Source organism: Microtus pennsylvanicus, chromosome 21, assembly GCF_037038515.1.
Source record: "Microtus pennsylvanicus isolate mMicPen1 chromosome 21, mMicPen1.hap1, whole genome shotgun sequence".
Taxonomy (NCBI): domain Eukaryota; kingdom Metazoa; phylum Chordata; class Mammalia; order Rodentia; family Cricetidae; genus Microtus; species Microtus pennsylvanicus.
Window position 1 is genome coordinate 16,095,102 of NC_134599.1, and position 26,541 is coordinate 16,121,642.

The following is a 26,541-nucleotide window of genomic DNA, read 5'->3' on the forward strand; positions in this document are numbered from 1 at the left end:
CACGCCTTTAATCCCAGCACTTGGGAGGCAGAGGCAGGCGGATCTCTGGGAGTTCGAGGCCAGCCTAGTCTACAAGAGCTAGTTCCAGGACAGGCTCCAAAGCCACAGAGAAACCCTGTCTCGAAAAACCAAAAAAAAAAAAAATATTTCAGGAGAAACCAGAAGAAGTGGGATCTCTTGATCAGAAGAGGAAACAGGAAACAGTTCATCAACCAATGTGACCATTCAATCTAAACTAACTTATGCAACTAATGAATGCTTTTCATTGTCATGATATTAATGGTTGTATAGAGTACTAATCATAGAAAAAGGCTTCATTTATCTTCCTGTACATGATTTCCCGCTTGAGTCTCTATCAGGTAAGTAGGAGTTAAGTTTTGGTACTTTGCATGAACTTAACAAATTGTGGTCCTTTAATGATTCCACCTGCATTGTGGTAAAGCACTAAGCTGACAAAACCACCCAAAGATCAGCTTTGGACTACAAACTGCTTAGGACAAGTTCAAGGTGGCTAGCTGAGATGGTCCAGCCTCACAGACCCCTCTAGCCAGGACTTGAGATAGACTGGACAACAAATGATACAGCTACCTCTCTCAGGATTGGACAATTACCCCAATTTTTTCAGGATTCCTAAAGATGTCATCACCCCCAGACAGTAGTAATTTTAAGAACATGACGTCCACATTCCCAAGAGGTGGGGTGGGCAGTTTTTGGTCATTCAATGGGTTATGGATATTTGTCATCATTTAGGGGGGTTGGTAACAAGTTGTTATTGGTAATGGCCAAGAAAAAAAGCTGAACAAAGGAGATTAGATTCAAAATTCAAAAATGTTCTGAAAAGAAAAAAGAGAGCTGTAGGAGTGAGGATAAAGGGGTAGATTATCGAATCTACTTTTAAACTAAAAAAGCAACTACCAGTTTTAAATATTTTATATTGGTATGGATTTTTATATATTGATACAAAGTTGAGGTTATTTTTATTATATTGAACATATGTTTCTACTCTAAGACTTTTGTACATTGATACAAATATAAAGTTATTTTAGTTAGAACATATTGTACATGTATTTCTACTCTTGTTCAAGTTATTGCACCTATATGGATTATTTAACAATGTAATATAAATTTCTAGTCCTTGAAAGTTATTATTACAAATTATTCAGAATGCTTAAAAAAATGCAGGTTTGTAGTTAGTCACCTATCATAATCAAACTTGTAGTCATGTGAAGTATGTTTTTAAGGTCAAACAGATTATTTTAGAGAGATAGGAAGTCTTCAAACACTTAATAGATCTATAGAATATGACATTTAAGATGTTTTAGGGGTTTTTTTATGACAATGTGACATGTCTGCTTCAGGAAGCACCAATCTACTTCAGAGAAGATTATGGGCATCAAAAAACTCCATATGGAATTTACTTTCTTTGTTGAAAAGTAAGCCACCAGGCAAGAAAGAAATTGCCCTTGCCTCAACTGCTAACACTATGCTGTCCTAATTGGACAAGCAGGACACACACACACACACACACACACACACACACACACACAAAGTGACTGTTGAACTTTCCCAAGACAAGGAGGGACAGCCCTTCAGAATTTCCTGCTTCTCAGAAAAGTTTGTCAGATATTCTATGCCTGTAGGCTGAAGATGGATGCCCCAATGTTACAGAGAAACCTTGGGTACTGTCCAGGCAGCCAGCTGTTTCTGTCATTTCTTAGTTTTGGAAGTAGTTTGCCCTGCACTTCCTACTTACTCAGGTAATATTATATCCTTCTCAGGTCTTTGATGGAGGTGAAGACTAGATAGGTATAGTTTTCCTTGTTAATAAATTCAGAAAAGAGACAACAAAGATGTAAAGTGTATAAGGATGAGAGACATAAAACGATAGTTTTAGGGCTGGAGAGATAGCTCAGAGGTTAAGAACACTGGCTGCTGTTCCAGAGGTCCTGAGTTCAATTCCCAGCAACCACATGGTGGCTCACAACCATCTGTACTGAGATCTGGCGCCCTCCTCTGGCGTGTGGGCATACATCGAGGCAGAATGTTGTAAATAAATAAATCTTAAAATAAATAAATAAATAAAACGATAGTTTTAGGTTGGTGATACAAGTTAGGATAGAAAGTGAATTAGGTACAACACTTTCAACTCACCAAGATAGGATAGATAATGGAGGATTTTCTCTGAATTTGTCAAATGCAAATGGACTAGACATCATTAATATAATTATTACCTGTATATATTTATATGTAGTTATTATACATATTTTATATAGTCTTACTATGTTAACTAAAACCTTCACTTTTTAATTTAGACAAAAGAGGGACAATGTATGATATTTTGTTTGTGTTCTAACAAATAAAGCTTGCTTGGAATCAGAGGGCAGAGATAGCCACTAGTTAACCTTATTGAGGTTCAACCTAAAGATCAGAAAAGCAAAGCAGCCAAGTCACTAGAGAGCTCTAACCTTTAAGAAATCCTTAGGCTGAAAGAGAATAAATTCTTGTTTCATCTTGCCTTATATTCTGCTCTAGTACTGGGATTAAAGGCGTGTGACTCCCTGATACTGGGATTAAAGGTGTAGGCCACCACCACCTGGATCTATTTCTGCATTGATCTTGTGTAGCCCAGGGTAACCTTGAACTCACAGAGATCCATCTGCCTCTGTCTCCAAAATCCTGGAATTAAAAGTGTGTGACATCACTGCCTGGTCTCTAGTGACTTCATTTTACCTTCTGGTCTTCAGGAAAGCTTTATTTATAAAAAATAAATAAAATATCTAAAATATCACTGTGGAGGTCTGGAGGACTATATGGAGAGGAAACAGGAAGTGATGAGGTAGGGCAGAGGGAGGGTCTAAGATGCAGTAAGGTTGGTCCGCGGATAAAGACGAGCCTGACAATGTGAGTTAAATTCCCAGGACCCACATGGGGTGAGAAGAAAACCACCTCTCACAAGTTATCCTCTCGTCTTCACATTCGCTCTGGGGGACACGGGAAACACGCGAAACAAACTCGAACCCCTGCTGCCCCACCACCACAGTCAATAAAAATATTGAACAGAAGTTAGTGGTCTAACCAGCATCCATTTCCCTCTTTTCCCCTAATTACAAACCAAACTTGGTGAGGGAAGGTTTTAAAGAAAATGCAAATGCTAAAATCATAGGTTGTTCAGCCAAACATACCCCACTCTTGATTCACTGAATCAGAATTCCTGTAATGGAGCTTGGATGTGCAGAAATTTTAAAAGCCTCCCACCCCTACAAGGATTCATTGTGCTTAAGATTGCAAAGCAAAGGAGAAAAAGAAAAACAAACAAACAAAAACAGAACATAAGGGCTTAGAAGGCTGTAGCTATAAGGAGAGTTGCTATTTGGAAAACACATTCTAGAACAGGGGCCAAGGAGGATACAGAGCAAGAAAAACATGTTGGGTTTGGCCAGAGTCGCCAGCCAAGTAGTAAACTAAGAACACTGTCCCACAAAGGTGAGGATGGGATTCAGGGTGTATGGCATGGGGGATGAGGAGTAGGGAGAAATGGACAATATCAAGCATCTAAGTAGATGGTAATAAAAATAATTTTGCTTAATCAAAAAAGCCCTCCTTTTCGGTTTTGAAAAATTGTGAACATACAGATTTTTGACTTTTAATTTTTAAAGTTGAAGGAGAGCGCAGAGACCCTCTGTCTGAATTCCATCTGACAGTTACACTTTCTTCCTGTGTTTCTTCGCAAACAATGTGCTCCACATTCCAAACAGCTAGAAGTGTTTATGAAAGTATTCACCATAAAGAAAGGCTGAGAATTTAATAAGTATGTTCAGTCTGGTTAAAATATTACTTAGGACATTAAATGTGCCAAACAGTACATGTGTACTATCATGATTTCGTACATAAGTTAAAAATAAATTTAAGAAATTAGTTTACTTTTCAGTGAATGTTCTTCTTTACCACTGTAGGCTCAAGACTCCCCTCAGATTTTATTGATTGTCACAGTTGAGACAGAAGGACAGGTGTCAGCTGTGAGGGAGTGTTCTCTTACTAATAAAGATATTTAATGGCATTCCAAAGGAAATGATAAATAACAAAAAAGGGCCCAACTTGTTATGTTAGACTCTAGGATCAAATTTAAATGAATAGGATAATGGAAAAACAGCTGTTGGGGAAGGGGCAGGAGACTGGGAGAGGGGAGGGAGCGGGGAGAGGATTAACCAAGACTCAGAATGTTGAAAAAGCCGGAAAGAATCGACTGCTTTGTAAACTAATTAAAAAAAAAAAATACAGCTCTTGACACTGCTGTTGGTTGCCCACCAGAACTAGAGAGAAACACCATATTTCTCTGCCTGTAGAATGGAGAGAGATTAAGCTAAAGCTAAGATGGAAGCTTCCTCCCTGCTAGCTGGCTTTCATTGTGCCAAAAGGGAAAATTCGGGTAACTGCGTGTTATGATATGGTGGTGCGAGAGGGACCTTGGCGGGCGAGAGGTAGACACGCCATGCAGACCACCAAGCAAATCTTGTTCACTCAGAAAGTTTTACTGGGGGAAGGGAAGAAAGCCAAGGGAGAGCAGAGTGGCCTTGTGGAAGGAAAGGGGGGAAACGGGAGGGGGGGGGGAGAGCTTGGCTTTTAAAGGTGGGTTTAGCGCATGCGCACAGACTATGTACTGAGTAGTGACATAACAGGCATAAGACCCTGGGTTGGCCAGGGTACTGCCTGAGTGCATCCTGCCAGGTGAGCATAATGCCTGAATCTTAAGATTCCCACCTTTTGCCTATTATGAAAAGGTGAGAAAATGAAAGGGGATCTAGAGGGCCTTCTTTACCACCCTGGTACATTGCTTCAATAAGTCATTTGCTTCATTCAGTTCCCCAGTGGGTCGGGTTTGCTCTGCTTCCATCGGATCTGGAAAATCCTGTCTGTACAGCCCGCTCGCTGTTTGTCAGGGTCTGCCTTCATCAGAGCGTTAAGGTCTTCCATGTCAGGTGCAGTATCTGTAGCTCAAATCGAATTCTAGCCGCCACATCACAGGGCGGGGGCGGGATTCATTTGATCTGGAAACATCTCTTCCAGTCTTTCTTGTTTGTGTTTGTTTTCTCCAATATTCTTTCCTTGGCCTCTCCATCTGCTAGACCATCACGCACAGACTCCCCTAGAGTCATGGTTTTACCTTCCTCTTCCTCCTCACCACTCTCATCCCGAGACTCCTCTTCCATAAAACCTTCGTGTAGTCTGCCATTCCCTTCCCCATGCTTTCATCGCCTTCATCCAAAATCCATTCAGCTTGGTAACTGGATGTTTCCTTGCCCATTGTATATCATAACATTAGGGAAGAAAACTTTTTTTAAAAAAAGAAAATTAGGCCGGGCGATGGTGGCGCACGCCTTTAATCCCAGCACTCGGGAGGCAGAGGCAGGAGGATCTCTGTGAGTTCGAGACCAGCCTGGTCTACAAGAGCTAGTTCCAGGACAGGCTCCAAAGCCACAGAGAAACCCTGTCTCGAAAAACCAAAAAAAAAAAAAAGAAAATTATTTTTATTGAGCTATATATTATTCTTCGATCCCTTCCCTTTTTCTCCCCTCCCCTTCTACTCTCTCTCATGACCCCCAAGCTCCCAATTTAGACAGGAGATCTTGTCTTTTTCTACTTCCCAAGTACATTAGAACCATGTGAGCCACTCTTAGAGCCCTCTCTGTTGTCTAGGTTCACTGGGGTTGTGAATTGTAGGCTGGTTTTTCTTTGTTTTATGTCTAAAAGCCACTTATGAATGAGTATATATAATATTTGTCTTTCTGGGTCTGGGTTACCTCACTTAGTATGACTTTTTCTAGATCTATCCATTTGCCCGCAAATCTCAAGATGTCATTTTTTTCTGCTGTGTAGTACTCCATTGTGTAAATATACAACATTTTCCTTATCCATTCTTCAGTTGAGGGGCATTTAGGTTGTTTTCAGGATCTGGCTATGACAAACAAAGCTACTATGAACATAGTTAAGCACATGTCTTTGTGGCACGGTTGAACATCCTTTGGCTATATACCCAAAAGTGGTATTACTGGGTCTTGAGGAAGGTTGTTTCCTAATTTTCTGAGAAATTGCCACACTGATATCCAAAGCAGCTGTACCAGCTTGTACTCCCACCAGCAATGCAGAAGTGTTCCCTTTACCCCACATCCTCTCCAGCATAAGTTGTCATCAGTGTTTTTTATCTTGGCCATTCTTACAGGTGTAAGATGGAATCTCAGAGTTGTTTTGATTTGCATTTCTCTGATGACTAAGGATGTTAAACATTTCCTTAAGTGTCTTTCAGCCATTTTAGATTCCTCTGTTGAGAGTTCTCTGTTTAGGTCTGTACTCATTTTTTTTTTATTATTGAATTATTTGTTCGGGGAAGAAAAATCTTAAATGGTCTTACCTAGCTGTAGAGCCTGCATGCTACAACTTTCCAGGCACAACGTGCCCAATGTTATAGTAGTGGTGTGGCTGTTTTGACGGTAACCAGATACTTTTTGCTTGTATTTTGGAGGGATTTCATTCCCGGTATAAAACTGATCAATAGATCAAGGCTGGGGACATTATCCCTTAGCAGGGCAACGTAGCTATCACTGTTGATTTCTAAATGGACCTGTTGTCCCCATCTGTCTGCCTTTTAAATATTTACATTATGTCCTAGAGCAGTGCCAAGGTGTCCTTGGTGAGAGAAGCTTATTCTTGCAGTGGGTGACGGTGACTTCCGAGACTCATAACTGGTCAGAGTAATAAATAGCCCTAAACAAGACTCTGTCACTTCTAAGGCGCAGAGAACATCAAAACATGGGAAGAATATAAGCCAGTCTTCTGGATTCCACAAAGCCATTGTACTCACGAACTGCTGACATCAGTACCCTGCAAAAGACCTGCCGGCAAAATTAGGTCTGTCAACATTCCAACACGGGGAGGGGAGGGGCCTATCCGACCCATCCCTCCTTGAAGAGCTATTTGTAGTTTATAGCCAAAGAGAGATGTTTTCTTCTATGGAGTACCCACTGGTAAATCGCCTGTGCTCTATGCTCATTCAAGCAACCTTAGTTAAACTCCGTGGGATACACATCAAAGCCAAGGGGCCCTAGTTAAGAAGAAAGTCTTCATTGAGGGAGGGGAGGGACAAGAGAAGACAACGAGATCAAACACATTATTTACATCTATGGAATTGTCAGGAAAAATCCCCCAAAGAAATGTTCTTGCAGAATGAGTTGATCCTTTGTCTTAGCTTTTACAAGGCAAGTAAGTATATCACCTCAAACCTTAGCTGTGTGATTTTTTTAATGTCAACCTCAAATAAAAAAAAATGAGAAGACGTCACTTCGGGACTGTTTGGGTTGGAAGTAACAAGATGTGCAGTTAAAGGTGGTTCGGCCCCACCCATAATGTGCCATTTAAGATGTCTAGAAGCTCTGGCGGGGGTGGCTGGCTCGTCTAGTGGCTTTCCTGTTGTGGCCACAAGGTGGCGATGGCGCTCAAAATATCGCTTCAGGGAGCAAGGCAAAGGAAAGAAAGCCAGCAAAGGGGCTTTCTCTTCGTTTTAAGTCTCCTTAAGTAGAAAGAAAAAATGGAGGCTTTTTGTAGAATTCCTGGGCAACTTCATCGCATGTCCCTTTTTAGGGACAGAGAGAAAACGGAGCACCCTGGTTTACTTGAGAGCGTGCAGCTGAGCTCTCAGTTTGCAATTCCGGAGCAAATGGGACTTTTATTTACATATTTAACGTTTTTTGTTTATTGTTGTTTTAATCAAGAAAGATGGGGGAAAGAGCTATTGGATAGGCTACGGATAGTGCCTGCCAGAGGGGCTCAGGAGAAATCGCACACGCCAGATTCCCCGCCTCATGCCAACGTGTGAGCCAAGACAGATTCAGAAATGTTTTTTCCCTTTGATAATTACTTATTCTCTACAGTGACTTAGAAAAATGATTGAACTAAATTTCCTGCCACCAGAGACTTGATGACTATAGAGATTAACAATCAAACTATTTTTAAAAGCCACTCCTCACCCAAACTTCTTACTCTTGCTCTGAGTTGTACGAATCACCTCCGATTTACATATTATCGCGGAGAGCCTTACATGGAGAATAAACCCTTTTCAAGCCAGACGTTCCATCTAGAACTGACAGTAGCTGGTTCCCAGCATGTCTTTTATGTCTGACATGCTTTTAGAAGACTAATCATATTCCCAGTGACTCTCAGGATAAAATTTTCTTCTCAAAGCTCATTTTATGGAGATGTTTTTTCAAGTTCTGAAGAATAAAACAATTATTCTTTCTTTTTGAAATTACATGTCAAGTCCAGAAACGTCGACTTCTTTAAAATATTAACATGAGTGATTGGGATAATTCTCTCTTGTATCCGTCCCGCTTTCTTTCGGTGGCCCTTGCTTGCTTTGGCAAACCCTCACTCCTTCTAGATTTCCATCGCACATCGATTATCCCAAGCTCCAGCTGCCCACGGACAGCTGTTCTCACTGCCCTCCACGAAGCCTCCACTTCCGTGGGAACCCTTGCTTCCCTGGTGTGGCCGATGCTGGGGCTTCACTGCTGGCTTGGGCACAGAGCGTCTGCTGGGAGCAATTCCTCTGACTGCTGAAGAGTTGTTTGGAGCTGGTGACGAGTACTGGATGGAATCTTGCACCAGACACTCTATGTCCTGATAGATTTTTTTTTCCCCCGGAGGGGATGTGAGCCAGGTTGGTGATCGCTGCTGTAATATTGATAGTTTACATGGGAACAAGTCTATGACCAAAGCTGAGAAGGAGAGGCAGGAGAGGAAGCCCTGGGCTTTTGTTTGTTACATAACCCAGAAAACTCATGTTTTGCTTAAGCCTCTGTTTGGGTCATGTACTTGCTTGCATGTGACCAAAAGAGTTCTAACGTATACAAGAAAATTCTCAGACCCTGAATATTTCAAAAGCTAATATGGAAACCACGTAGGGAACAAATGCATTTAGAACTAATGGCCAGAAATTTTAGTACCCCTCACTAAATAATAATGGCCACTCATCACCGAAGACCTTAAGTCTGCTCTCTTTCTGCAGATGTCTAACGCAGCCCAGTCTTTGCAATGGCGATATGCACGGGGGCCATATGCACGGGGGCCATATACACGGGGGTCATATGCACGGGGGCCATATGCACGGGGGCCATATGCACGGGGGCCATATGCACAGGGGCCATATACACGGGGGCCATATGCACGGGGCAGTGTCTTCAGGACTGGACTTGCAAACTTGGTTCCTTTTTCAAATTGTTTCTCAACACCATGAAATCAGATGATGTTGGCCACATCCAGAAAGCCTGATAAATTATTGCTCTACACAAACCTCTCATTCTGAAGTGATGTGAGAGTGTGATTCTCAAGTTTCTCTGGCCAGTTCTTTGCTCAAACAGCACCCTTGTGGGAAACAGACACAGCAAACTGACCCAGCTGCTGTGACCACACTCTCTGTGCCTGGCTGAGGGCCATTTGAGTCTTGAAGAGCATTGTGGAGAAATTTTTCTCAGCAGAGAGGTTCCCAAGTCAATCCTGCCAGCTCTCCCCTTGGCCACCCCTACCCACACCCCCTTGGAGCTGAGGACTGAACCCAGGACCTTTTGCTTGCTGATCAAACACTCTACCACTGAGCTAAGTCTCCAACCACTCCCTTCAATGGCTTTTTGTCACTCTCTACCTTAGGTGCTCCAGCCTTGTCAAATTGTAAGAAATCTTTTGTGATGATAAAGCTGGTAGCTAACCAGTTTATCCACCTGGAGCAATCTCCAGAAACGACCCAGTTTGTTTATTATTTCGTTTGTTCTATGCACGTGTGTTTTGCCTGTGTGCAATGCCTTGGAGGTCAGAAGAGGTATCAGATTCCTGGAACTGGAGTTATGGGAGCTGGGAATTGAACCTGAGTCCTTTAGGAGAGTGGCCAGTGCTCTCAGCTGCTGAACCGCTCTCCAGCCTCAATTCCAGTTTGTTTTTTAGACACAGTGGGAAACATGTGACAATTTTTGTCTCTGCCACTGAAGGGAGGACACATTGACTGTGCTACTAATTAAGTTATCTCCACAAGCAACAATAGTGATATTTATTTGTGATCTGACAAATAAAGCTTGACTGAAAATTAGAGTCACTAGTTAACCATAGAGGCCAGGCAGTGGTGGCACACAACTTTAATCCCAGCACTGAGGAGACAGAGGCAGACGGGGCTCTGTGAGTTCAAGGCCATTGATTGAAAGAGAAGCAGAGCTCACACAAAGGTGATTCCAGTACTTGGGATCACACACCTTTAATCCCAGTCTGAGCATTGGTAGAAGTAAGAACTCTCTAGTGGCTGACACTCTGCTTCTCTGATCGCTCAACTTTCACCCCCTAATATCTGATTCCAGGGTTTTATTATTAAGAACAATTAGAATTCATGCTGCAAACCCCTCTGCCTACAGTACGGTGGTGGAGCTACAGCAGGACAGAGTTTTATTGTTAATGATAATAGTTCACAGGCCTGTAAAGTCAAAGGGACAAAGTCTCCTTCTTATTTCCATCTCTGTATATCCAGTTCCTCTCCCCCAAGGGGTTTGTCTCCTGTAGAGCTCTGTTGCTGTGAAGAAACACCGTGACCTTGTCCTGTTTAGGGTCACTATTGCTATGAGGAAACACCGTGACCCAAAGCAAGTTGAGGAAGAAAGGGTCTGTTCAACTTCCTCTTCCATTTGTGGTCTGTGGTGGTTTGAATGAAAATGGCCCCCATAGGCTCATAGGGAGGGGTACTATTACGGGGTGTTGCCTTGTTGGAGTAGGTGTGGCATTATTGGAAGAAGTGTGTCACTGGGGCAGGCTTTGAGGTCTCAGATGGTCAAGTGTGGCCATCTCTTCCTGCCATCTGCCAAATCAGATGTAGGACTCTCAGCTACCTCTTCAGTGCCTCTGCCTATGTGTCCCATGCTTCCCGCCATGATGGCAATGGACTAAACCCCAACTAAATGTTTTCATTTATAAGAACTGCTGTGGTCATGATGTCTCTTCACAGCAACAGAAGCCCTAAGATATGGTCCATCACTAAAGGAAGTCAGGGGAGAAACTCAAACAGGACCAGAGCCTGGAAGCAGGAACTAATGCAGAGGCTATGGAGGGGAGCGACTTACTGGCTTGCTCCTCATGGCTTCCTCAGTCTGCTTTTTTAATTTATTTTCCAAGACAAGGTTTCTCTATGTAGCTTTGGAGCTGTCCTGGAACTCTGTAGATCAGGCTGGCATCAAACTCACAGAGAATTGCCTGCCTCTGCCTCCCAAGTGCTGTGATAAGGCATGAGCCATCACCACCTGGCTTCAGCATGCTTTCTTATAGAACCCAGCATCACCAGCCCAGGGATGGTACCTTCCACCATGGGCTGGCCCTCGCCCATCAATCATTGATTGAGAAGTATCCTACAGCCAGGTCTTAAGAAGGCATTTTCTCAGTTGAGGTTCCCTCTTTTCAGATGACTCTAGCTTGAGTCAAGTTGACATAAAAGTAGCCAGGACAGTGACCAAAAGAAACTTGGGGAAGAAAGGGTTTATTCTGATTACACTTCCACACTGTGCATCAGCAAAGGAAGTCATGGCAGGAACTCAAATGGGAGGAGCCTGAGGGAAGGAGCAGATGCAGAGGCCATGAGGGGGACTACTTGCTGGTTTGTGGCAACCTGCTTTCTTACGGAACCCAGGACCACAATGGGCTGGACCCCTCACTAGTCACTAATTAAGAAAATGCTCTCCAGACCTGCCTACAGCTGCATCTTGTGGAAACATCTTGTTTGAGGCTTTCTCATCTCAGATGATTCCAGCTTGGGTCAAGTTGACATAAAAACTAGCCAGCACCAAGGTTTTATTTTATTGAGCCCGGTGCGGTGGTGTGAATGAGAACAGCTCCCATAGCCTCAAATATTTGAATACTTAATACCCAGTTGGTGGAACTATTTGGGAAGGTTTGTGGCCTTGTTGGAGGAGGCATGTCACTGTCGTGGGGAATGGGTTTTGAGGTTTCATAAGCCCTGCCATTTCCAGTTAGTGTTCTTTCTCTCTCTCATAGGGGCTGAATTATGCAGGCCCATATTCCTACATTGTCTGGTGGTCAGAGAATTCTGAGCGACCTATAAGACGCAATGCAATTGACACCTGCCACACAGAAGATGGTCTCCTGGCTTTTGATAGTAAAACAACCTGGCGCCATGCTAAACAGTGATGAGGATATTCTAATGTCATTCTGCTCCTTCTATTGTAAGTTAGGAGATCACCCGCGGAAGAGATTTTTTCAGTACATGACAAAATGGGCATGGGCAGGACGTAACAAAATGGGCACAGGTATTGACGTGACCTAAATCATCCCATCCCACACACACCTAGGAAACAGAATGCTCATGAACTCCCCCTCAGTCTACGTTTGATATAAAAGATGTTTGGAGAATAAATGGGGGGTGATGTGAATTCAGGATTTTATGAAGGATCACTGAAACTCCTCCTATACTGTCGTGTGAATTGTGCTTCACTAATTCCCACACCTCCACTCTGATATGAGAAATGATTTATGCCAAGGCTGGTCCCTGACACTCTCTTTCCACCCCAACCCCCACCCTCTGCCTCATGGTTGTGGATTGAGATGTGAATCCTGCACCAATGCCATGCCTGCCTGCCTGCTGCCATGCCTGCCGCCATGTTCCCTAACACGATGGTCTAGAACCCGCTGGAATCATGAACCCCAAATTAAATGCTTTCTGAATTAAATGCTTTTTCTAAATTGCCTCTGTCACAGTGTTCTATCACTGTGATAAACAAGCAACTAAGGCATAGGGTCTCTTTGTGAGTCCCCACCAAATTAAAAAAAAACTTCATTATACTAAATTCTGAGCTAGTGTGGGACTACTTTATTCACGTTCTACAACTTTGTTGACCACACTGGCCTTGAACTCTCAAAAGTTTTCCTGCCTCCTCCTTCCAAGTGCTGGGATTAGAGGTGTGTGCCACCCTGCCCTGCTCATTTTTATCTCTTGATGCATTCTTCCAGAATTAGTTTTCATACTCAATCAAATCTGAGTAAATGTTACCTTCCCCCTTACCTCATCAACGGGGCACCTTACTCTTCATTGATGATCTCTTTCTCTCTCTCTGTCATTTGTTTGTGTGTATGCATGTGTGTTCTCATGTGTGTGTGTGCACACATGTGCACACACATACATGTGTATGTGGAAACAGGAAGTTAATGTGGACTGTCTTCTTCACTTGCTCAACACTTTTAGTTCTGAAGCATCCCCTGTGTCTGCCTCTTGATTCTTAGATTCTAGGTGGCTGCCACACCTGCTCAGCTTTTACCTGGGTTCAGGGGTACCAAAGTTTGGTCCTCACTTGCATTGCAAGTGGTTTTCCTATTGAGCCATTTCCCCTGGTCCACTGAAGGAGGCACAGGTTTGCTTCCATCTCCATGCCTGCAGAGCTTCCTCTTTCCTTTTGACAGCCTCTAAGGATGTCACAGTTTCATAATACATGGTTTCGACAACATCCTACTGTATGTATTTGATTGGCTCCAAACTTTGGCCATTATAAACAATGCTCTCATAAACATGTACATAAGCCAACCTGACTTTGGGTGTGTTATCTTTTTTATTTATTTTCCTTTCTGTGCTGAGGTGAAACCTCAGGCCTCCTGCACACTAGGCAAATGCTCTACCACTTAGTTACACCCCAGGCTTGAGTGTATATCTGAAATGAATGTCTAGAAGTGGAGTTTGTTTTCTTGTGCCAAGGGTGCATGTATTTGAAATTCCTGTCTAAGACATTTGCATGTTTTGCTGAAATGGGGTCTTGCCATGTAGCCTTGGCTGGTCTGGAACTTGTTATGTAGACCAGGCTGGCCTCAAACTCACAGAGATCTGCATGTCTCTGCTTCCTGAGTGCTGGGATTAAAGGTTTACACCACCATACCTAGCCTCTCCCCAAGTTTAAAGTTTTATTATATTTGAAAAATAATGCATACCTGTAATACCTGATTCTGTGTTACCCTCTCAGTACAGTGTGCCACTGTACTGTACACGAGCCGGTAAGGGCCTGGAGATTGAAAGAACACACAAGAGAACTGGGTCATTCGAAAGGAGATCAGCTGAATGCCATTTATTCAAATTTAGGGAAAACCTAGCTGCTGCACAAGGAATTCCCTCCAGGCAGGTGGGAAATTGCCACATCCAAGATGGAGTAAACTGTCCTCAAGATGAACCCCAGGAGCAGGGGTAGACCCATGGGCCCTACAAATACCATAATAAAAATTCCAAATAGAATAAAAACATATACAGGGAAAGTCCATCCCTCAACCACTCATCTTCTAGGCTTCCTCCCCAAAGAGCATATATGCATAGTTCTACACATCATACATGTATGTGGACTTGCATATACAACTAAGTATTTGACAGCACTTGTTTTTTCTTAAAAGGAACATAAGTTATATACCATTCTGCACCCTCAAGTTTTCATTTATTTGTTTATTGAGTTAGTAGTTTTGTGACAGGATGTCACTATAAAAGCAAGCTGACCTGGAATTTGCTGGGTGACTCAGGCTACCTTTGAACTCATGGTCTTTTTGCCTTGGGGATCGTGGATATGTGCCACTATATCCAGATCTGCACCGTCAGCTCTTAATTTACTGTATCTTGACATTCATTACACAGTGTAATACTAGTAGGTCAAACTCAGTCTCTTTAAAGTCAATATGGCATTTACTTCAAGGACACTGGCATTAACTTTCTAGCTTTTAAAAATCAAGGTATAATTTACATAAAATATCATTTTTTAGCATACATTTAAACAAACCTGTATACCCTATTATGATTTGCTAGCACTTGAACTCAGGGCTTTACCCATGCAAGGCGAATGCTTTACCACTGAGCTTCACCCCCAGACCTGTCTGTCATTTTAGTGTTTTTCCCATTATCCTTTCAAGGCGCTGTACCAGTTCACACTAGCACCGGCAGGATATGAAGCCCTCTTCCTGCAGCCTTGCCAAGTTCAATGCCATCAGTCTTTGGATCTCTCCAACGTATCGCTAGAAGTAATAATGCATTCTTATTTAAAGTGTCAGCTCTCTCTCTCCATCTCTGTGTGTATGGGGGTGTTGGGGGGCGGTCTTGCTATGTAGCTCATACCTGCCTTGTCCTTGAAATCTTCCTGTTTCTACTCCGCAAGTGCTGGAGTTACAGAACAGAGCAAGGTGGGAATTCCAAGCAAACATAAAGGAAAAAGTAGGCATAGTAGAGAGGACGCCATGTAATTGCCAAAGGAGAAAGACCTCGGAACTTTACCCAATAAGCCACAATCTTGTGTTGATACACAGAATAATAGAAATGGGTTCATTTAAGATGTAAGAGTTAGTTAGTAAGAAACCTAAGCTAATAGGCCAAGCAGTGTTTCAGTGAGTAATTAGTTCACAGTTTCTGTGTGATTATTTCAGGTATGAACAGCCAGGAAATGAATGAGCAACCACCATTTTCATTTAGACAGAAAAGGGGAGGTGATGTGGATCCCCCCTTTGTATGCTGTGAATATGTTTTATTACTATTGGTTAATAAAGAAGCTGCTTAGGCCTATGACAGGGCAGAATAGAGAAAGGTAGGAGTTTCAAGCAGAGATAGAGGAGAAAAGGTGGAGTCAGAAACCCTGGAACCTTATCGGTAAACCACGAGCCTTGTGGTAACATACAAAATAATAGGAATCGGTTAATTTAAGACATAAGAATTAGTTAATAAGAAGCCTGAGCTAATAGACTAAGCAGTGTTTTAATTTAGTTTTTGTGTGATTATTTTGTGTCTGGGCTGCTGGGAAACGAACAAGTGGCCTCCGCCTACACGTGTGCTCCTGTGCCATGGTGCTTATGTGGAGGTCAGAGGGAAACATGGTGTAACTGATGCTCTCCTCCCCCATCCATGTGAGGTTGCCAGCCTTGCACAGCAGGTGTCTTTACCTGCTGAGCCATCTCAAAGGCTTCAGTTTTCTTATTTATTTGGAGGGATGCTTAATAGTTTAGAAAATGTGCCCCTGTCTGTGATATGAACCATGGAGTTTTGGGAAACTCGATATGCATAGAAATAGCATGTAAGAACTGTACTCCCTAGTCAGGTGTAGTGGGCACACTACACTACACTCAGGAAGCCAAGCCAGATAGCTCTCTGAGTTTGTGATCAGCCTGGCCTACATACTGAGTCCAGGCCAGCAAGGATAACTGGGAAAACTTCTGGAAAATCCTCTCCAGTGGCTCTTTTCAAAGTTATAATCAGTCGTAAATGATAGTTAGGGGATTCAGCTTTCACAGCTTTGGGGTTGCTTGCTTGCTTGGTTTGGTTTGATTTTTGTTTTTATTTCAAGATAGAGTTTCACTATATAGCCCTGGCTGTCCTGGAACTCACTATGTAGACCGGGTTGGCCTCAAACTCAAAGAGATCCACCTGCCTCTGTCTTTCAAGTGCTGGGTGGGATTAAAGGCCTGTACCTCTACGCCTGGCTTAAAGCTGATGCTTTTTTGTTTTTTTTTTAAATTTTTTTTAAATTTATTTATTTATTATGTATACAATATTCTGTCTGTGTGTATGCCTGCAGGCCAGAAGAAGCACCAGACCTCATTACAGATGGTTGTGAGCCACCATGTGGTTGCTGGGAATTGAACTCAGAACCCAAAGAGCAGGCAGTGCTCTTAACCACTGAGCCATCTCTCCAGCCCCGCTGATGCTTTTTTGTTTGTTTGCTTGTTTTCTTTTTCTTTTTAAATCTTTCTGTTTTCTTTTTTTTCAAACAAACTGCCTTTTTTCGTTTTACATAACAATCCCAGTTCCCACTCCCTCCCCTCCTCCCATTCCCTCCACCTTTCCCCCCTCCACCCCATTCACTCCTCAGAGAAGGCAATGCTCATTGCTCTGATGAAGGACCAAGGCCCTCCCCACTATATCCAGGCTGAGCAAGGTATGGGTTCCAAAAAGCCAGTATAAGCAGCAGGGACAAACCCTGGTGCCACTGCCAGTAGCCCCACAGTCTGCCCCAAAGCTGGTGTTTTATATGCAGTGTAACAAACACATTTCCAAATAAAATGCCTGAATATGGCCAGGTACCCAGGAAGATGAAAAGTCACCTCTCCATGCTTCCTGCCATATCTTCCCAAGCTCGCTATGTCCACACTAAAGCAAAGACTAAGTTCACAGTTTTGGTGTGCTGTCTCTAGTCTGAAGAGCTGATGTTTAACAAAGCCTTTTTTTTTTTTTGTACTTGGGTTTATAAAGGAGAAGAATCAGGATTTAAGAAAATAAAATTCTTGTCTGCATGCGATCTGAAGAAATAAGCTGTAAGCTGTGTTGTGTTGTTCAGTCTCCAGCACAGTGAAAAACATCTTGGGAACTGAAAATGGCACCGCAAACTTTGCTTGATTGACTTCAATAGTTGTAGAATGTTTAAAAGACGTCTTCATTGACAGGGGAATGGAGAAAGGAGCAACTCTGCTTCTGAGCTGTGGACTAGTGGCTGGCACAATGGATGCGGGACTATAATGAAGTCACCTCTTACGAGCATGAGCCAGGCGAGTAGTAGCCACTGGCTTTGATTTTCACTTGTTTATTCTTGATAGTAAACACGTCATGCACTCTCTCATCATAAACAGCTTTCTTTAAGAATGAGGAGTTGACGGAAGCCACACATGCTGCTCGCATCCTTATCTTTCATCTCTAAGTGTATCGCCAACCTCTATCCTCTATCTATGTGATGACTAGTGCTTCCTGATCATTAATGAGAAGCAGTGGTCAGAATGGGAAATTCATGCACTAAAACCTAAATCTTTGCATTTACTCTTCCTGAATTCTTCTGTGGAACTGGCTCTTTGAATGAGCAGGACTTGTGTCTTGCAATCAGAGAGGCAACTTTATTTTCCTCTCCAGCAGTCCCTTTAAAGCTGGTCAGTGGAAGAAGAAGTCTTTGCCGTCCCCTCTGGATGAGAATTCAAGTACTGCCATCACATTTCTGGCTCTTGGAGGAATAAAAATCCTTTGGTTGGTTTGATACCACTAACATAGCCGTCCTCTGGTGCTTTTTTTTTAATTTTAATTTTTATTTATCTATTTATTTATTTAAGATTTCTGCCTCCTCCCCGCCACCACCTCCCATTTCCCTCCGCCTCCCCCAATCAAGTCCCCCTTCCTCATCAGCCCGAAGGGCAATCAGGGTTCCCTGCCCTGTGGGAAGTCCAAGGACCACCAACCTCCATCCAGGTCTAGTAAGGTGAGCATCCAAACTGCCTAGGCTCCCACAAAGCCAGTACGTGCAGTAGGATCAAAACCCAGTGCCATTGTTCTTGAGTTCTCAGTAGACCTCATTGTCTGCTATGTTCAGCGAGTTTTATCCCAGGCTTTTTCAGACCCAGGCCAGCTGGCCTTGGTGAGTTCCCGATAGAACATCCCCATTGTCTCAGTGTGTGGGTTGCGTCCTCTGGTGTTTAAGGAGTCTGTTTTCCTTCAGCTGGAGCCTGCTACAGGTAAGGGTCTGTGCAGGTAAGGGTCTGTTCAGGTAAGGGTCTATGCAGGTAAGGGTCTATGCAGGTAAGGATCTACACAGGTAAGGGCCTAAGGTCTGGAGAAGGTAGGAGGAGTAATGTCTCAATCCTCTGTCTCTGTCTCTCTCTCTTTCTTCCTTCCCCCCTTCTCCATCTCTCTCCCCACTCTGTTCCACCTTCCCTAACCCCACCGTCTATGCTGATTAGTTTTTACTCTTGACACCACCTAGAGTCCTCTGGGAAGAGGGAATCTCAACTGAGGAGTTGCCTCCATCAGACTGGCCTGTGGGCATCTCTGTGGAACATTGTCTTAATGGTTCAGTTGATGTCAGAGGACCCAGCCCACTGTATGCAGCACCATCCCTAGGCAGCTGTCTGGGTTGTGTAAGGCCACTGAGCATGAGTCAGTAAGAAAAGTAAACAGCGACCTCCTTCCTCCATGGCTCCCACTCCAGATTCCCGCCCTGGCTTCCCTCAGTGATGGACTGTTACCTGGAAGTGTAAGCTAAAATAAATCCTTTCCTTCCAACAAGTTGCTTTTGGCCCGTGTTTTTGCACAGCAAAAGAAAGCAAATGGGACCACACCCTGTCAGGCAGTCTCTCTGTCTGAGGACTTCTGCCAGAAGCCAGGACAGAAGTCTGCAGGGCAGGAAGGCGAGGAGAAGTGAACACACGAGAAGGGCTCCCTCAGCCAGCCTCAGGAGACAGGCCTGCATATGTGGAGGGAGACTCCTTTGATTACAATGTACGGATGCAGTCCAGTTGGCAACAGTGCTGAGCCAACAGGCTATAGAACTAGAAAAAAAAACAGCGACATGATTTCCTGCATTATTCCACATGCCGACTTATAGAACCAATCGTGGGAGTTAAACGAATAAAGCATTTTTACAATGGGGGAATTTCCCCATACCTCTGAGGTAAACAGTGGTTTCTTAAACAGGCTACAGAAGTTATCAAATATATCAACTACACACACACACACAAACACACACACACACACACAAACACATGGCAAAAACTCCTCTATGGAATATTTAAAGAACTTTCGTTTCAGAAAGGAAAAGATAGACAACCCAATTTAAATAGTGTAAGCTTTGTACATTACAAAAGATAAACACGAACATGATTCACACTTGGTTTTAGCCAAAAGGCTGAGAAACAGCAACCCTGCAAACTTCTAACCATCAGGGAAATGCAAATTACAGTGAGGTCACAGGGAGCTGAGGCTCTCAGAAACAGCTACAGTTGAATACCAGGCAGGGGCAAAATGAGAGGAATTGTTCCTAGTTTAGACTCTACAATCCCACCCCTTCCTCCATGACCTCAACCTTGAACCCAGGCTGTTGTCAAAACTCATGTCTGTCCTGCTTCAGCATCCATATGGCTCAGATTACAGATGTGTGCAACTCTGTTAAGCCTGAGAACTTGCTAATGGTGCCAAGGCTAAACACACATACACATATATATTGAATAACCTAAAAACCAATGACATTCTTCACAGGAGTTAAAAGAAATCCTAAAATTCATATGGAAGCACAAAAGGACCCAAACAGTTTAAGCAATCTTCAGAAGAAAGAGTAATTCTGGAGGTATACCTGATCTCAAATTACATTGCAGAGTTATAGGACCAAAACAGCATGGCACTGGCCCAAAAACAGACATGTAGACCAATGGACTACAGTAGAGTGCTCAGAAACAAGCCCATACTTTATTGTTGACAAAATTGTCAAAAGCATGCACCAGAGAAGAAACAGTCTCTTTGACAAATACTCCTAGGGAAACTGGATTTCCACATGGAGAAGAGTGAGCTAGGAATCTAGACCCAAACCACTCAGTCATAGTTAGAGTCTGGAATTATTGTGGGGAATAGACAGAAAACACTTCAAGATATAGATACAGGCAAGGGTTTCCAGAACAGGCACTAACAACACAGGAAATGATTCCAAGAGTTGGGAAGTGAGACCTGCCTGCCTCTGCCTCCCAAGTGCTAGGATTAAAGATGTGTGCCACTACTGCCTTATATACTATTGGTAGGACTATAAACTTATGTAGACATTATGGAAATCTGTGTAGAAGTTCCTTAAAAACACAAACAAAAAATAGAGTTGCAGAGGATGACTTTAATGCCAGCACTCGGGAGCAGATGCAGGTGCAGGTTTGAAGCCAGTCCGTCTACAGAGCAAGTTTCAGGATAGCCAGGACTACATAGAGAAACTCTGTCTCGAAAAACAAAAACAAACAAAACAAAACCAGAGAATAGAACTACCATATGGCCAAAGCTATAAGTGACCACATCACAAAGACATTTACATATCCGTGTGTGTAGCTGCACTACTTAAAATAGCCAAGAAACAGAGGCAGCCTAATTGTACATCAACAGGTAAGTGGATGACGAAACCATGCTACATATATACAATGGAATTTTATGGAGTCATTAAAAAATGAAATCATGGCATTTATGAGAAAATGAATGCAACTTGAAATCTCTGTGTTAAGCGAAATAAGCCAGATTCAGACAGATATATAGTCTTTTTCATATGCAGACTTCAGATTTAAAATCAATATGCATATATTATGTATGTGTGTTGTGTGTGTTTTCATATACGTATGTAGGTCACTAAATTTGAAAGGAAATCATGAGAAGGGAAGAAGAGGTCTTAAGGGAGGAGAGAAACAGCAATGAAATAAGAGAATCATAAGAAAGCAGAAGTTGGGAAGAAAGGGAACCAGCCAGAGAAGAGCACAGAAGAAGGCAATGGGGGAGGGGAACAAATAGAACAAATTGTCAAGACGAGAGTTGAGGATGCTATAAGGAGCCCCCTCCGCTGCATGCTAACCTAAAAACATAAAATAAAAACTCCTCTCTATATTTCCAACAGCAACAAATGCTTACTTCAACCAAAAGACTTTTGACTGTGAAGGAGCATGCAGGAACTCTCTTGGGTGTGGGTATTGTCCCATATCTCTGTCTGAGGGCTGGTTACATGGGTGTGGTTACTTTAACACACTCGCCACAGTAGGCATCTGAGGCTTTATTGTAGGCGACACGGCCCCAGAGGGAAAGAAATGCAGACTCATCTTTCATCTTCAGTTGCTCTGACTTTTTTTTTTCCCCTTGAAACTTTTCATCTCTGCTTCGAGTGTCTGTTAGACAGATGATTTTCTTTAGGTCCTCGAATTCACAGAGATTAATTTTGATCCTGGTTTTCACCAGCTTTGTGGCAAGGATCTTTTTGTGTGTTGTCTGCCAGTTGCCCCTGGCTTGGCCCCGTGGATCCAAGTACTTTTGTAAAGATCCACGCTGTTTCCTTCTCACCTTTGAATGAGGACACCTTTTCCTGCAGGGCTGACACTCTCTGGTTTCCAGTAGGCAGCATCTGAATTAGTCTCCCTTCAAGGGGCTCTACTCACACAGAACAGAATGATGAGGAGTGCTTCCTGGGGAACTTGCTGCCCAGACAATAGTTGACTGGAATTCTTGTGGGGAGGACACCAGAGCCGTGTCTGAAATCCCTGATCCCAACAGGGGTTCCTACATGTGCCAGTGTAAGCTGGTTTAGCCTTTTTTTCTCTACCACCTTGGGGGTTGTCATCAATAGCAGCTCTTCCTCCACTCATGTCCCCACGGCACGACAGTATGAATGGGTCTGGAGGATCCTTTGCCTGCGCCTCTTTAGTGAGAAGTGGAGCCTAAGGGAACCTGAATGACTGAATGGCACATTACATTTATTCCATCTTGGTGTGCGTGCAAGGGGTGTAGGAGGGGGTCACAGTGGAGGGGAGAGCTGCATGGACACCTGGTAGAAATGAAATGGCTCCTTTTCTCCCACCTTTTGGGTCCTGGGGATGGCAACCTGAGTTCTTACCCCGGAGCTATCTTGCTGGGCCACAAAAAGCCTTGTTCTAAGCAAAGCATTTCATTTTGCATCTCAACGTCATGTGTGTGCGTGTGCGTGTGTGCATGTGTGCGTGTGTGTATGTTGACTTTTAGCAGCTCTGCATGCCCTCTTCAATCTCCAGCACTCTGTATGAATCTCCTTCCTGTCCTAATAAGGATCATCCTCTCAGAAGACAGGCTTGGTACCCAGAGGGCCGGGGTGAAGGCCGCTTAGCTGTTCGGTCAGATATAGTGTCCTTTCTCCTTACTGTCAGATGATGTGCGAGTATTTATTTTGCTCTCACACACATAGTGCCATTGTCCATAATCCGATTCGCGTATGTGAAAGTCCATCTGTAGACTAAGTTCCCAGAGCTGGAATGCCAGTTAAGAGTCTGTGTAATTGTAACTTGCCTTCTACGAGTTCCAATTTATACTTTTCCCAGTAAGTATACCAATCTCCCCAGCTCTTGCCAGCACCATGGTTTGGCCTACATTTTGGTCTGTAGCATTCTAAGAGGTTAAAAATGGAATGTCAGCATAGTGTTTGAAAACCACATCTTTTTCCTTTGCATATGTTGAAGAGCTGTCTGTCTTCGCGTATCTCTTCTATTTCCTTTCATAAACTGGCTCGCCATCCATTGGCCTATTTCTTTCTGGGGTAGATTTGGCATTTACCTTATTGATTTTTAAGACCTTTTTTGTATCAGAATATCAGCCGTCTGTGATATGAATTGCAAATATCTTGTCACTGGCCTTTTGTCTTTGCTCAGTGTGGTCATCGCTCTTTTGTGGTTCCTCGGTTTTTATGAGGAAAAGATCTGTGTAATGCAAGAGGGTCTTTATGGTTCCCACTCATGGCAGAATAGGGAACAGAATGAATTCCTCAACATCCTGAGTACCGTGTACAGATCAGCTTGTGTTGGACAAGCCTACAAGCTTGGGTCAAGTAAGAGGAGAAAGGGGGAGAAGTCTCATTTTCTCATCCTGCACAGGCAGATACCAGGACCTGGGCAATCAATCAGCTGGATACAAGGTAGGTGTGGGTTTAATGGGTGAGTCCTCTCTCCTCCTCACTCTCTTCCTTTTTTACAGCACAGCCATAAAACAATCTGTGGGAGGACAGTCAAACTACCTGCACCACGAAGTCTCCGTGTGGCTTTTATGATTCTAACTATTTACAGGAATTGTCCGGGAACGGCAGCTACCCAGAATTTGGGGACTTTGGTACCAGAGAGAAGTTGTGTAATCAAGATCGAAGGAGATAAATATGTGGAAATCTTACTCCTTGACCGCCAGGAGTTTTAAAAAAAAACATTTAAAGGAAATAAATCAGATAACAGAGGTATCCATACACTTAATAGAACTAGAGAAAACCCTGACTGATATTGTAATCTACAAAACGGGGTCAGGTTCTTGGTTTCAGCAATAAAACCCATGCTAACTAGCTGAGACTGAGGGGGGTTATTAAGTAGCTCATATAAGCCTAGAAGCTGGAGGAACAGGCTTCAGGCTGAGCTCTGGTTACAACCATCAGACCCAAACTGTGGAACTTCATCTCAGCGAAGAGCTGCCACCTCTGGTGGCAGAAATGTCTACCCAAATTGCTTAGCTCCCGCACTGTTGCCAGCTCCCTCTCTGGGATAACTCCCTGCTGGTATCCCTGGCTTGATCTCAAGCCAGCGCTTCCAGTTGAGTGCCTTAGTCGGAGTTTCTCTGTGTCCTGGCAGCCGCTCCCAAATAACCACTAAGAGACTTAATATTTATTATAAATGCTTGGCCAATAGCTTAGACTTGTTTTTAGCTAGCTCTTCTAACTTAAATTAACCCATTTCTTATCTGCCCTTTGCCATGTGGCAGTGCCTTCTTCTTTCAACAAGGCATGTTCATCCCGCTTCTCTCTCTGCCTCTGCTCGTGACTCCGCAGACTCGACCCTCATTCTTCCCAGCATTCTCTCTGCTCTGAAAATCCTGCCTAGCTGTGGGCTAATCAGCTTTTATTAACCAATGAGAGTAATGCATGTTTACAGGGTAAAGAAAGATTATTCTACAGTAGAGTGCTTTTCTCCCTGATCAGTTGGGTTTCTCAGACATCACTAGGTCACAGACCGGGAGGCTCCGTGCCCCATAGCCATTGGCCACACAAAACCAACTTGAGATGCATAAAAACATGAAAGGTAAGAGCTTGTCCAAAAGCTGAAGACAAACTCAAAACACAGCTTGAGTGGCACTCATGACTTCACCCTCACAGGGTCTCTCTGGGTCTGGCTCCTGCCCAGGTCCTCTCCAAACCACCCCCGGGTGGAGCATTCACTATACTAGATAGTGTGCTAAGTGCTGGACACACGAAAATGAAACAGGGAAGGATAAAAATATTCTGTTTGGGGCCACAGAGAAAACAAGAAAAACAAAATGATAGTAATGACAACGAAGCAAGCGAGAAACTGGAGAGCTGCCTGGTGGTTAAGAGCTTGTATTGCTTTTGCGGAGGTCCTAGGTTTGGCTCATAGGACCCGTATCTGGTGCCTCTCAACTTCCTGTAACTCCAGTTTTAGGGGATCCATTGTCCTCTCCTGGACTCACTCACACATACCCAAAGGCAATCATACACACATAAACATAAATAAAAATAAATCTAAAAAAAAAAAAGGAAACGAGAAAGCAGCTTAGATTGCGGTCTGATTCGGTGAGTTAGGCATTTATGATAGAAGAACCTATGATCATGTCAGAAGGCTGCGTGGAATCTTCAAATGTAGCTAATGGCACACATTGAAATGGCAATATTTTATTATTTTGGGTTAAATAAAATATGTCATTGAAATTAATTTCACCTGTTATACTTTTACTTTTCCGTGTGATATCAAAGAATGTTCAAATTTTATACACGGGCTATACTGAGCTTCTATCGGACTTTGCTGAGTTGAGAGAAGGATCAAAGGCTAGTACTCACAGTATTTTAAATCGTTTATTATTTAATAGTGTCAAATATATTTTTGCACATGTGGGACAGCTGTTTGATGTTAGTCAAATCAAAAGGTAGGCCCCAGTTGATTTCTGACGTCATTGTCCTGTCCAGATCCCCTGGTGTGTTCGTCCTGTTTCCAAATGTGCACACCACGCTAGCGTGTTCTGTGCAGAGATTATTTGTGGTCATCAAATTCTTACCGCGTCAGTCAGGAATTTCTGCTTAGGTTTTTTTTTTTTTTGTACTTGAAAAATCGGATCACACAGCAAGCGTTTCATCTGGGAGCCACATGTCTAGAAAAGTGACTATTTCACACCCATGGGAATGGCCGAAACGGATCTGGTTTCCGTTCTGTGTATCACTAATAAAGCATCGTACTCTCAACAAACCCACTGTGCCACACGCCGGCTGCCAACCTCGCATGCATCTTCCTGGATGACTCTGGTATGTGACTTGCAGCATGAGGGGGTTTTTAGTGTTTGGAAATGGGGAAGAGGAACTTGGTAGATGTTGTTAATTTTGAGGGATTTGGGGGCCATGATATACAGCTGCAAGAAAACAGAACTAAAGAAAAGTCTTAGGAAATCTGCCACCCATGCCAATGTGCTGTAAAAAGAAATTAGATTAAATTTCTTCAGGAATAGAAGTAGCTGATTCTCAGCATGAACTTGCTTGGTATGAGTGTTTGATGATAAAGATAATTAAAGCTGGACATCGTGGAGAAAAAACTATTACCCTCTGGTTGTCATTCAATAAATAATTAACACACGACCCTTAAGAGTAATTCAGCTCAACTTTGCCTCTGCTTTATACAAACCCGTTTGGTTTAATGTCAGCTTCCTTAGAAAAACGTTTTTCCCAATGGAGAAAGCTTAGAATGGAATTGGAAGACCTGGATCTTGATTTTGAGACTTGTTTGACTTTGAATATGTACCATATGTCTCTTAGACTCAGTGTATTTTGAGTAAGTCATCTATGGAAACATAATAGGCCTGTGGACTAGTGTGTCCAACCTTTTCAAGGTATGACCCTGCAATACCTCAAAAAGAAGCCCATTGCAGGCCCAAGAGGTTACCTTTCTGAAGACGTCCGTAGTGTTCATCTTCAGGGGAACTGACAACTGAAATGTGAAGGGCATTTTTGAATTTTACTTTAG

General features: G+C 43.1%; 1 protein-coding gene across 1 annotated transcript in view; it reads left to right on the plus strand.

Moving 5' to 3' along the window:
- LOC142839580 (uncharacterized) overlaps window positions 1-23,622 on the plus strand; it is a 71,548-nt gene extending 47,926 nt beyond the window's left edge. The window contains exon 4 of the mRNA XM_075955797.1: window positions 23,516-23,622. The gene's annotated coding sequence lies outside the window, so the exon portion shown is untranslated. The remainder of the gene's footprint in view (window positions 1-23,515) is intronic.
- Window positions 23,623-26,541: the final 2,919 nt, after the last annotated feature.